General features: G+C 43.2%; 1 non-coding gene across 1 annotated transcript; it reads right to left on the minus strand.

Annotated features, from left to right (window-relative positions):
- Positions 1–217: 217 nt before the first annotated feature.
- LOC148789925 (small nucleolar RNA R71) lies at positions 218–324 on the minus strand. Its single transcript, XR_016079911.1, has one exon. It is a non-coding gene; the product is annotated as a small nucleolar RNA R71 (small nucleolar RNA).
- Between the last annotated feature and the right edge of the window lie 12,144 nt (positions 325–12,468).

The raw sequence follows: 12,468 nt of genomic DNA on the forward strand, positions 1-12,468 counted from the left end.
TGACCCTAATGCACACATTGTTAAGTTCTTAGAAATATGTGATACATTTAAACATAATGGAGTTAGTGATGATGCTATTAGGCTTAGACTATTTCCATTTTCATTGCGTGATAGAGCTAAAGATTGGCTAAACTCACTCCCTGCGGGAAGTATCACCACTTGGAATGATCTAATCCATAAATTTTTGGCTAAATATTTCCCCACCTCCAAAATAGCAAAATTAATTAATGATATTACTACTTTTGCTCAATTTGAGAGGGAATCCTTGTATGAAGCATGGGAACGATTCAAGGAGATGCTTAGGAAGTGTCCTCACCATGGGATACCAACTTGGTGTCAAATTCAGACTTTTTATAATGGTATTACTCCCTCTAAATTATTGATGCAGCCACAGGTGGCACAATCATGAGGAAAACTCCAGAGGAAGCTTATGACCTAGTGGAGGAGATGGTATCAAACAACTACCAGTGGAGCAATGACCGAATTTCAACCCATATTCAAACACATACAACCCAGGGTGGAGGAATCATCCAAATTTTTCATGGAACAACAATCAAAAGGCACCCATGGGATTCCAACAACAGCCGCCCCCACAAGAAAAGAGTAATTTGGAGGAGATGATTTCTAAGTTCATCAATGCTGCTGAAACAAAATTCCAAAGCCATGAAGCATCGATTAGAAACTTAGAAGTTCAAGTGGGGCAGATTGTAAATCTATTGTCGGAAAGAAAAGAGGGAAGGACGGCTACCCAGCAACACGGAGAAGAATCCTAGAGAGCAAGTAAACGCCATAACCTTAAGAAGTGGGAAGACAGTTGGTGAACTCCAGAAAGATTATAAGAAAGTTGATGTGGCCGATTTGCAAAAAGAGGATGAGGGAAGTACACCTAAACTGAATTTAGATGCAATTAAACTCCCTATCCCCTACCCTAGAAGGATTTTGAAGGCTAACTTAGATAGACAATTTGAGAAATTTTTAGAAGTTTTCAATAAAATACATATTAACCTCCCCCTTCTTGATGTATTGTCACAGATGCCGAAATATGCCAAATTCCTGAAGGAGGTGATGTTGAAAAAAAGGAAATGGGAGGACGGTGAGATGGTGAAGTTAAACGAAGAGTGCTCAGTCATTCTTCAAAAGAAATTGCCCTAAAAGCTTAAGGATCCAGGGAGTTTTTCTATACCTTGCACCATAGGGAATACTGAATTTGAAAAAGCTTTATGTGATTTAGGTGCTAGTATAAATTTAATGCCTTATTCTATTTTTGAAAAACTTGGACTGCATGAACTAACATCTACAACTATTATCCTGCAATTAGCTGATCGAAGCATTAAATATCCTAGGGGAATAGTAGAACATGTTTTAGTCAATGTGGGTAATTTCATCATTCCTATTGATTTCATTGTGTTGGATATGGAGGAAGATAAGACAATGCCGTTGATTCTAGGGAGACCCTTTCTTGCTATGGGTAATGCTTTAATTGATGTGAAAGAAGGTCTACTTACTCTTAGAATCAATGGTGAAGTGGTGTTTAATGTATTTAAAACCATGAAATATCCCAACACAATTGAGCATGAAATATATGCAATTGATTGCATTGATGTTTGGGCAGCTGAAGTAGATAAATCTAAATCAGAAGACACGCTGAAAGTTGCACATAACAATAGTTCTAATTAATTGCAACAAGCAGAGCAGAAGTTTGTACTGAAATCAGAACTGCGAAATTTGACTTCTGAGCTAGACACTTTTGAAGTTGCAACTCATAATGCATCCTTTATTAATTTACCTCCATCTCACACAAAACTCCTCCCATCTATTGTGCAGGCCCCTATTCCAGGTTTAAACCCACTCATGAAGGATGAGAGGGGGAAACATCAGAAGTTGAAAACCAGGTGGAGCAGACCCTTTGAAGTGGCTAAGGTATTCCCTCATGGAGCAATTGAACTACATAATGATGATGGGAGTACATTCAAGGTAAATGGTGTTAGACAGTTTTGTATGCCCTTAGCTTCAATCAGAATGATGTACTTTATGAGTTTATTGTAAATGAATAAAGATGCATATTTGATTCATGTTCCCTTGGTATGTTTCTGTGTAAAACCCTTAAACTGGACACTTAATGAGACTCGTGTTAGTTTAGAATGTTCACAGCCAGTGGGTCGGTCTGGGGAGACCTATCCTGACAAGGCTGACACTGTGGTGCCACCAAGTCGGTTGGGGTGGCCTGTCTCAGCTGCCAGGGTGAGACCCTAGACACATACAGTGTAGGATTCATTGAATCTATGAACTGGACCAGATTTCCAGTATTGCCCTGGACCTTGGAGATTGATGGGCAAAACTGGAAAGTTACACCCGACCCCTAGACTCGATTATGATACTGCACTAGGTGTCGGATTGGGCTGTCTTTGATGTACCAATCAGTGAGATCCTTAGCGGGGTCAAAACCTGGGTATGTTGGGACAGTCCGAGAATTCATCTGAGTGGGTGATCATAGTGATAGGATCAGCCCCTTTGTCGGACAAAGGTAATGATCGGGGATGCACTCTCACTGATGGAAACCAAGACTGCCGGCAGCCGATTTCAACCGTTGAGATTTGTTTTGCAAAATATATTTTATATGAGATATAAAAGTATATATATTATGATTTCTAAAATGTTTGCAAAAAGGTTTTAATTCCCGGGATCCATATAAGTGGAGAGTGCAACACTGTACCTTGCAGCCGAGGGAGAGGTCCTCTCTTGTCGGGCAGTGTATGATCATTATGGGCTGAGAGATTAAGTGTAAGACCATTGAGGATAATACCTAATGGGCTAATCTTGTATCTGCCAACAGCCCCTGGGTGTTACAAGGTGGCTTGGGTCAGGGACCACTTAGTGTAAGTGTTGGGCCCATAGAGCCCATTTGATGGGTTTCAGGGGGTGCACTGTCATTAACAGTGTATTCGGCCAGGCCTTGTAACAAAGGCTGGGCCGAACTCATGTGGCTGATGTGTAGATCAATGCTTGGGTCCCACGCCATACAAGGAAGCCCAACTGGGCAGCAATTTGGAAGCCTTTTGAGTACATAACCTTAAATGGGCCTTAAGCCCATTTCGAACTGAGCTGATTTGATCAGTCATTTAAAGGGGGCGAATTCTTAAGAGGGTCAGCTGAAAGGATTGGGCTTAGACCCTATCCACTCAGAGAGTCCAAGATCTAAATGAGATTTAGATCTGGAAACCTCCTAATTAGATTAGGAGACAGCTGATCTGATCTGCAGATAAGATAAGGGTTATCCCTTAGGGACTTCTAACCCAAATATGATTTGGATTAGCAGCTCCTAATCTGATTAGGAACTGATCCCTTTAAGATTATAAAAGGGGAAGGGGGCGGCAGCCTCAAAACACAACATCATCAACAGCATTCTTCTCTTAAAGAAAGAGAGATTGAGAGATTTCCTGCATACTGCGAATTCTCTCCTGCCGCCACCTTCCTGCCATTGCCATTCCTTCAGTTCGATCTCCAGTTCTTGGGAGCAATCAAGATTGGATCTTGATTTCAATCTTTTGGGAAAAGATTGATTGGAGCTGTACTCACAAGCCGTCCAGTTGATTCTTGCGAAGGGTCAAGTTCTTTTGAAGAACATTGCTGATTCTGCTCCATCCTTCACTGCGCCATCTTCAGTGGGAGCAGATTTTGGATCCTTCCTTGGGCGTGAACACCTCCATTGGGAGATAGTATTTCTCCGTATCAGGTATAATCCTCTCCCACTCCTTTTGGTTCAGATCTGGTTCAGTTTATGGTTCAAGATTGATCCTTGAAAATATGATTTTCTAAATAGGGAATATGATTCCCAATTGAAGGGAGAGATAAAATTTTTGAAATTCGCCCCTTATTCCGCAATCTTTGGGCGTCCATAGGATGGATCTCTCGGTCCCCTTCAGTGGTATCAGAGCCATGGTTCAAATCTTGAACCAGTTTGTTTCAGATCTGAACCTGCGCAATTGGGCCGAAAGTGTTCTACCCAATTTGTGCAGATATGGGTTTTGGGAAATTTGTTCCCAAAATTAATGGGCGAATAATCTGAAATTAATTTATATAAATCTGATTTTTATTTAGAATTGTTCTTTATGATTTTCTTGATTTATGCGCTGTTCGTACAAGAGGAGATCAAAATCTTGGTTTGCGCAGGGAACCTGCAAGATTTGCAGTTTCTTAATTTATTTATTACATTTGGTCTGTAAATAATTTTTTTTTATTTTCTAGACTCAATGTATAGGTATTCGATCTGTTGTAATTATTAATAGAAATAGGATTTCTATTTATTTTAATTTTGGATCAAAGATGGCGGCGCAGAAAGGGAGATTTTGCAGAGAAGAAGATTTCGCAGATGGGAGAATCGCTATCTGCGATTTGCAGTTTGTGAAACTGCATTCTGTGATCTAACCTCTGTTTTGCAGGATGGATTGTGCGAACAGCCCTGATTTACTGATTGTTGCTTTTCTTTTATCAGTAATTAATTTCAGATTATTTTCTTGAATTAAAGATTTAATTAAAAGTCAAACCCAAGACCCATTCGAACCAAGATTGGTTCAAACTGTTTGGACCGAATCTAGGGTTTAATCAAGGCTGAAAGTCAGCCCTAATTTTCCCACTAATGGGCCTAAGGATTGATATTTAATTGAATGGTTAATTCGGCCCAACCTGTAAAGGCCCAGTTTTAAACAGTTAAAACTGCTAAAAGCCCACTTAACCCTTAAAGCTATATGGGTTGAACCGTTCGGCCCATATACCTAGATAATGTTAATGGTTAATATTATGGATTTAAAATGGGCTCAAATGGGCTTTACAGATAATTAATTGATTGGATCAATTTATCCCTACATATGATGTATGGATGTGTGATGTGCTACGTACATGGGCCATAAGTACTTGGCCCATGCTCAATCGACAGTGGCTCTTTCGCACACCATGGCTGAATGCACATCATTGCCATGGTGTCCCTTTTGGTCATTGGATGACCTCCCTCCGTGGTGGGCCCCACACCTCATCATGAGGTCTCGTGCGGAGCCCTAGCCGATTTAGGCCCACCAAAATCTGGCTTTATGAAAGTCAGTGGGAGCCACTTTGGTTTGACCTAAAGATAGAACTAGGGCGTAATTATCTGTTCCCTCCAGATAATATGAGTGCATGTGATAGGGAGATTCATATGATGAACTCTCTAAAGGCCTTCCATCATTAGCACAAGGATGGGTCCTTCAGTAATGAGGAAACGCACCAGAAAATGGGCTATCCATTTGCTGTTGGACTTGTCTAAGTGTTTCATAAGTTGATAGGGGCGTCATAGACCGATGTGGGAGGGGCTTCACCAGAAAATGGGAACTCTCTCACGGTACCTTGGCGTTCACGAATATGACGGGTAAGCACTCACTGGACAGAAAGGTTTACCTGAAAACGGCTCTGAACCTTGTCTGACAGAGGCCAAAGGGAAAACTCATATGATGAGTGGATATGATCCTTCACAGAAAGGTGGTGGGGTTATGCAGCTGAAACAGTTGGCTTCATGCACCCTATGTGATTTCCCACATTTCCAGAGACAACCCGTAGTCTCCGTCACTGAGAAAGGAGGGAAATCTCAGAGACGAATAAATGGAAATGGATCGTAGATTAAAATCCATATCTATGAAATGAACATGAATCAAAATTAGGTCGTGGACTGATGTTTGCTCTTTTATTAGAAAATGGCAAACGGATCATTTGCAAAGCTACTTGATGACAACAAGTTGAAAGGCCCAAACTATGCTGACTGGTATAGGAACCTTATGCTGGTCCTTGCTTCTGAAAAACTTGACAAAGTGGCAAAGAATCCTTCCCTGGAGCGTCCGGGAGATAGGGCTTCAGAGGCCCGAAGAAGAGAATACCAAGAATGGGAGGAGAAAAACTCCCTTGCCCGCTGCTATATCATTGCCTCCTTAGACAATCCAATTCAGAGGCAGTTCGATCAGATCGAACTTGCTAAGGACGTATTGGACAGTCTTAGGACAATGTACGAAGAGCAGAATCATTCTACTCGGCAGAAGGTCTTGAAACAGTTCATGACCGCGCAGATGACCAAGGGCCAACAAGTTCACGACCATTGTCTCCGGATGATGGGCTATATCAACGAACTGGAGGCTCTTGGATCCGGGCTGGATCTGGTAACTCAGATCGATGCTATTCTCAACTCTCTGCCTCCATCCTTTAATCCATTCATCACGAATTACAACATGAACAAGCTGAACGTCAGCTTGCAGGAACTCTACAATATGTTGCAGAGGGCCGAAGAATTGATTAAAAAGGATGAGCCCATTGCCATGCTTGTTGAAACTGGCAAATCGGGCAAGAAAGGGAAGGCGAAGAGAAAGCCCCAGAAAAAGGCTGCCAAACCCAAGAAACAGAGGAAGGACAAGGCATCAGATGCCTGTCATTTCTACAAGAAGACTGGCCACTGGAAAAGGAACTATCCTGCCTACCTGGAATCCAAGAAAGGTAACTTCGAAACTTGTGTTATAGAAACCAATTTATTGGTAGCTTCTGCGTCCTGGTGTATTGACTCCGGGGCTTCAACTCATGCGTGTAACTCACTGCAGGGGTTCAAGGTAAGCAGAAGGCTGAGTGAAGGAGAAGTCACACTCTACTTGGGGACTACTGCAACTGTTGCAACCGCGGCCATAGGAACCGTGGAATTATATTTTAGAGAAGGAATAATTGTACTGAAAGATTGTCTTTATGTACAAAATTTAAGAAGAAATTTGATTTCTGTCTCAAAACTGTGTGCAGATGGTTATTCTGTCTTCTTTAGTAATACGATTACTATTAAAAGAAACAACAGATTCTTCGCATACGGGGAACTGGAGAACGGTCTCTATGTTCTACATCCTTCTCTAGAAACTAACATAACCGAAACTACGTCGGTTGAAAACCCCAAGAAGAGAGCCCGTGATACGGTTAATCCCACGTGTCTGTGGCATTACCGACTTGGCCACATCGGTGTTGACCGAATCACAAGGTTGGTAAAGGATGGTCCTTTGGATTTTCTAGCTGTAGAAGATCTTCCCACCTGTGAGCCTTGCCTACAAGGCAAGATGATGAAACGGCCATTTGACGGTAAGCCTGAAAGATGTACAGGCACACTTGACCTAATACATACTGATGTATGTGGTCCCCTAAGTGTTAGGACACGAAATCAACACGTGTATTTCATCACCTTCACAGATGATTTTTCACAATATGGTTACGTTTACCTAATGAGACACAAGTCTGAATCCTTTGAAAAGTTCAAAGAGTTTAGACAAGAGGTCGAGAAACAGTTAGGGAGAGAAATTAAAGCCCTTCGATCAGATCGAGGTGGCGAATATCTCTCTGACGAATTCAGGGACTACTTAAAGGACAATGGGATAGTATCACAATTAGCTCCTCCTGCTACACCACAACTTAACGGTGTTTCAGAGAGGAGGAATAGGACCTTATTAGATATGGTCCGGTCGCTTCTCATACACTCAGAGTTACCCACATCCTTTTGGGGTTACGCATTAGAGACTGCGATTTACGTGCTGAATCGGGTTCCAACCAAATCGGTTCCGAATACTCCATATGAACTTTGGACCGGAAAGAAACCAAGTGTCAGACACTTGAAGATTTGGGGTTGTCCTGCACACGTTAAAAGAACGAGTGCAGACAAGTTGGAATCTAAGACCAACCATTGCCTATTTGTAGGCTACCCAAAAGGCTCTGTAGGTTACCTTTTCTACGACCCAAGTGAGCAGAAAGTGTTCTGCAGTCGAAATGCATAGTTCTTGGAAACCGACTATATCCTGGACACCCATCGTTAGGAAGTTGTTCTTGATAAGGAGAGCTCAGGAGCAGTGGGAGATGTCCCACAAGTTCCAGGGAGTGACCAACTTAGAAGATCCACTCGGGCATCCAGGCCGCCAGTCCGTTATGGTTATGACCAGGATAGTTACCTGGTGGAAACCTTGACTAGTGAGGAGGATCCCGTGACTTACGCGGAAGCTATGTTGGACATAGATTCCTAGAAGTGGGTGGAGGCCATGAGGGCAGAGATGGACTCAATGGAGACCAATGGAGTCTGGACTCTAGTAGATCCGCCCTCCGGGGTAAAGGCAATCGGTTGCAAATGGATTTACAAGAGGAAGAAGGGCCTCGGTGGTAAAGTTGAGACCTTCAAGGCTCGTCTGGTGGCGAAAGGGTACACTCAGAAAGAGGGCATCGATTATGAGGAAACCTTTTCGCCTGTGGCCATGCTTAAATCCATTAGGATCCTGCTAGCTGTAGCAGCATACCATGATTATGAGATTTGGCAGATGGATGTCAAAACTGCATTCCTGAATGGAGATCTTGCTGAAGATATCTATATGCAGCAGCCGCAAGGCTTCGTTGCTGCAGGAATGTTAACTACGGTGAAAGTATGTAGATGACATTCTACTCATTGGGAATGATGTAGGAATGTTAACTACGGTGAAAGTATGGCTTTCACAGCAATTCTCCATGAAAGATCTTGGAGAAGCCTCCTATATACTGGGTCTTCGACTCTATAGAGATAGATCGAAGCGGATAATAGGATTATCCCAATCTGCTTACATTGACAAAATAGTCAAGAAATACAGCATGGAAAACTCCAAGAAAGGAAACATTCCTTTCAGGCACGGAGTCACTCTCTCCAAGAAGACGTCCCCTAAGACTTCTGAGGAGATAGATGGCATGAAAGACGTTCCTTATGCCTCAGCCGTAGGGAGCATCATGTATGCCATGCTGTGCACTCGTCCTGACATAGCTCAGGCAGTGAGTGTAGTAAGCAGATTTCAGGCCAACCCAGGGCAGGAGCATTGGACTGCTGTGAAAAACATACTTAAGTACCTTCGAAGGACAAAAGAGTTTTGTCTAGTATTCGACGGTAGCTCACTACAGATCTAGGGGTTTACAGATGCCGATTTCCAGTCAGACCCAGATTATAGAAAGTCTACATCTGGATATGTTTTCACGATAGGATCGTATGCTGTTTGCTGGAAAAGCAGCAAACAGGGGTCCACTACAGACTCCACGACCGAGGCCGAGTACATTGCCGCAAGTGAGGCTGCCAAAGAAGCCGTGTGGATGAAGAAGTTCGTTCACGAGTTGGGAGTAGTTCCGTCCAGCACATCACCCATCCCATTGTTGTGTGACAACAATGGAGCCATTGCTCAGGCTAAGGAGCCACGAGCCCACTCGAAGTCGAAGCACATCGAGAGGAAGTACCACGTACTGCGGGAGATTGTTTGTAGAGGGGACGTCCTGATTCAGAAGGTAGCGTCAGCGGAAAATGTGGTAGACCCATTGACAAAGCCACTATCACACAAAGTGTTCGAGAAACACGTGGAAAGCATGGGACTCCGGCTAGTACCAGATTGGACCTAAGTGCAAGTGGGAGCTGTTAGACAGTTTTGTATGCCCTTAGCTTCAATCAGAATGATGTTCTTTATGAGTTTATTGTAAATGAATAAAGATGCATATTTGATTCATGTTCCCTTGGTATGTTTCTGTGTAAAACCCTTAAACTGGACACTTAATGAGACTCGTGTTAGTTTAGAATGTTCACAGCCAGTGGGTCGGTCTGGGGAGACCTATCCTGACAAGGCTGACACTGTGGTGCCACCAAGTCGGTTGGGGTGGCCTGTCTCAGCTGCCAGGGTGAGACCCTAGGCACATACAGTGTAGGATTCATTGAATCTATGAACTGGACCAGATTTCCAGTATTGCCCTGGACCTTGGAGATTGATGGGCAAAACTGGAAAGTTACACTCGACCCCTAGACTCGATTATGATACTGCACTAGGTGTCGGATTGGGCTGTCTTTGATGTACCAATCAGTGAGATCCTTAGCGGGGGTCAAAACCTGGGTATGTTGGGACAGTCCGAGAATTCATCTGAGTGGGTGATCATAGTGACAGGATCAGCCCCTTTGTCGGACAAAGGTAATGACAGGGGATGCACTCTCACTGATGGAAACCAAGACTGCCGGCAACCGATTTCAACCGTTGAGATTTGTTTTGCAAAATATATTTTATATGAGATATAAAAGTATATATATTATGATTTCTAAAATGTTTGCAAAAAGGTTTTAATTCCCGGGATCCATATAAGTGGAGAGTGCAACACTGTTCCTTGCAGCCGAGGGAGAGGTCCTCTCTTGTCGGGCAGTGTATGATCATTATGGGCTGAGAGGTTAAGTGTAATACCATTGAGGATAATACCTGATGGGCTAATCTTGCATCTGCCCACAGTCCCTGGGTGTTACAAGGTGGCTTGGCCCAGGGACCACTTAGTGTAAGTGTTGGGCCCATAGAGCCCATTTGATGGGTTTTAGGGGTGCACTGTCATTAACAGTGTATTCGGCTAGGCCTTGTAGCAAAGGTTGGGCCGAACTCATGTGGCTGATGTGTAGATCAATGCTTGGGTCCCACGCCATACAAGGAAGCCCAACTGGGCAGCAATTTGGAAGCCTTTTGAGTACATAACCTTAAATGGGCCTTAAGCCCATTTCGAACTGGGCTGATTTGATCAGTCATTTAAAGGGGGCGAATTCTTAAGAGGGTCAGCTGAAAGGATTGGGCTTAGACCCTATCCACTCAGAGAGTCCAGGATCTAAATGAGATTTAGATCTGGAAACCTCCTAATTAGATTAGGAGACAGCTGATCTGATCTGCAGATAAGATAAGGGTTATCCCTTAGGGACTTCTAACCCAAATATGATTTGGATTAGCAGCTCCTAATCTGATTAGGAACTGATCCCTTTAAGATTATAAAAGGGGAAGGGGGCGGCAGCCTCAAAACACAACATCATCAACAGCATTCTTCTCTTAAAGAAAGAGAGATTGAGAGATTTCCTGCATACTGCGAATTCTCTCCTGCCGCCACCTTCCTGCCATTGCCATTCCTTCAGTTCGATCTCCAGTTCTTGGGAGCAATCAAGATTGGATCTTGATTTCAATCTTTTGGGAAAAGATTGATTGGAGCTGTACTCACAAGCCGTCCAGTTGATTCTTGCGAAGGGTCAAGTTCTTTTGAAGAACATTGCTGATTCTGCTCCATCCTTCACTGCGCCATCTTCAGTGGGAGCAGATTTTGGATCCTTCCTTGGGCGTGAACACCTCCATTGGGAGATAGTATTTCTCCGTTTCAGGTATAATCCTCTCCCACTCCTTTTGGTTCAGATCTGGTTCAGTTTATGGTTCAAGATTGATCCTTGAAAATATGATTTTCTAAATTGGGAATACGATTCCCAGTTGAAGGGAGAGATAAAATTTTTGAAATTCGCCCCTTATTCCGCAATCTTTGGGCGTCCATAGGATGGATCTCTCATCCCTTCAAATGGACAGCGGTTGAAGCACTATCTCTTGTAATTATATTGAACTTGGTCATAACCATGTAATACCATTGGCATGATGAACTTTATTGCACATTAAGTGATGTTTCTTTCAGTGGTCAGGGTTGTTTACAATGTTTCCCCTACCTGGGTGTGGGTGTAGGTGTGATTGGTGAGGAACACGGAGGGTGACGTGCACTATCCGTGAGTACCAGCCTCTCTGGCTACTTTTGGAGATATTAGTTTCACGGTCCATCCTTTCTGAACTACTACTCTGGCGGGGAAAGGAAGGGGGTTGTCGTTATTGATGGCCTGGTTGGGGTAGAGCCCCTTTCTTTGTGATCATTGGATCATATTTTCAATGTCTGTTTCTTGTTGATTACGGGTGATTTGGTGCCTTATGAGATCCTGTAATTAATGGCGCCTGAGAAAGCCTATTCGTTGTAGCCGCATGGCAACCCTTGGTAGCGGCTCTTTGTTTGACACTCCATAATAAATTCGAGTCAGCCGTATGTGTGAGATTAATTCGATATCCAATGCGCATGTGATGGCGGTTATTGATGTGGCACCACTTTTGAATTAATGTGCCTCTTTGAGGGTGTTGGAGTAAATTTCTACGGTTGCTTTTTCTCTAAGCATCGTTTCGGGCATCGTACAGGCGTTCTTTCATCTTCTTCGATGCTGTTTGGTATTTTGTGCGCACGGATGTGGGAAAGTCACTATAAAACCATAGAAATGAGGTGGTTTTCCTTTCACATTTTGTTTATGTTTTCCCAGGGTTCTAGTTCTATTGCTCCTGTTGAGTTCTTTGTGCCTTAGGTTTCTTTTTGAAGGGAGATCTATTTGTTGTTTGCGTTCTGTGTGTCGTGACCCTTGGTTTATTCGTACAACCATTTCTGGTATTTTTCATTTTCTCATGCTTCCTTGTCTTTCTCTGTGGCCTGCCTCTATGGGGTGTCTTGTGCCCTTAATCGCTCTCCAAAACCCCTTCCTTTCTTTGTTCTATGTCTGTTTCATCTTCCTCATGGCTGCTCATCAGGGAAAACCAAACTCCTTTTTCACTGACTTCATGAGGGAGGTTGATACTA

The sequence above is a fragment of the Nelumbo nucifera genome, chromosome 8, assembly GCF_055504915.1.
Source record: "Nelumbo nucifera cultivar China Antique chromosome 8, China Antique-T2T, whole genome shotgun sequence".
Classification (NCBI taxonomy): domain Eukaryota; kingdom Viridiplantae; phylum Streptophyta; class Magnoliopsida; order Proteales; family Nelumbonaceae; genus Nelumbo; species Nelumbo nucifera.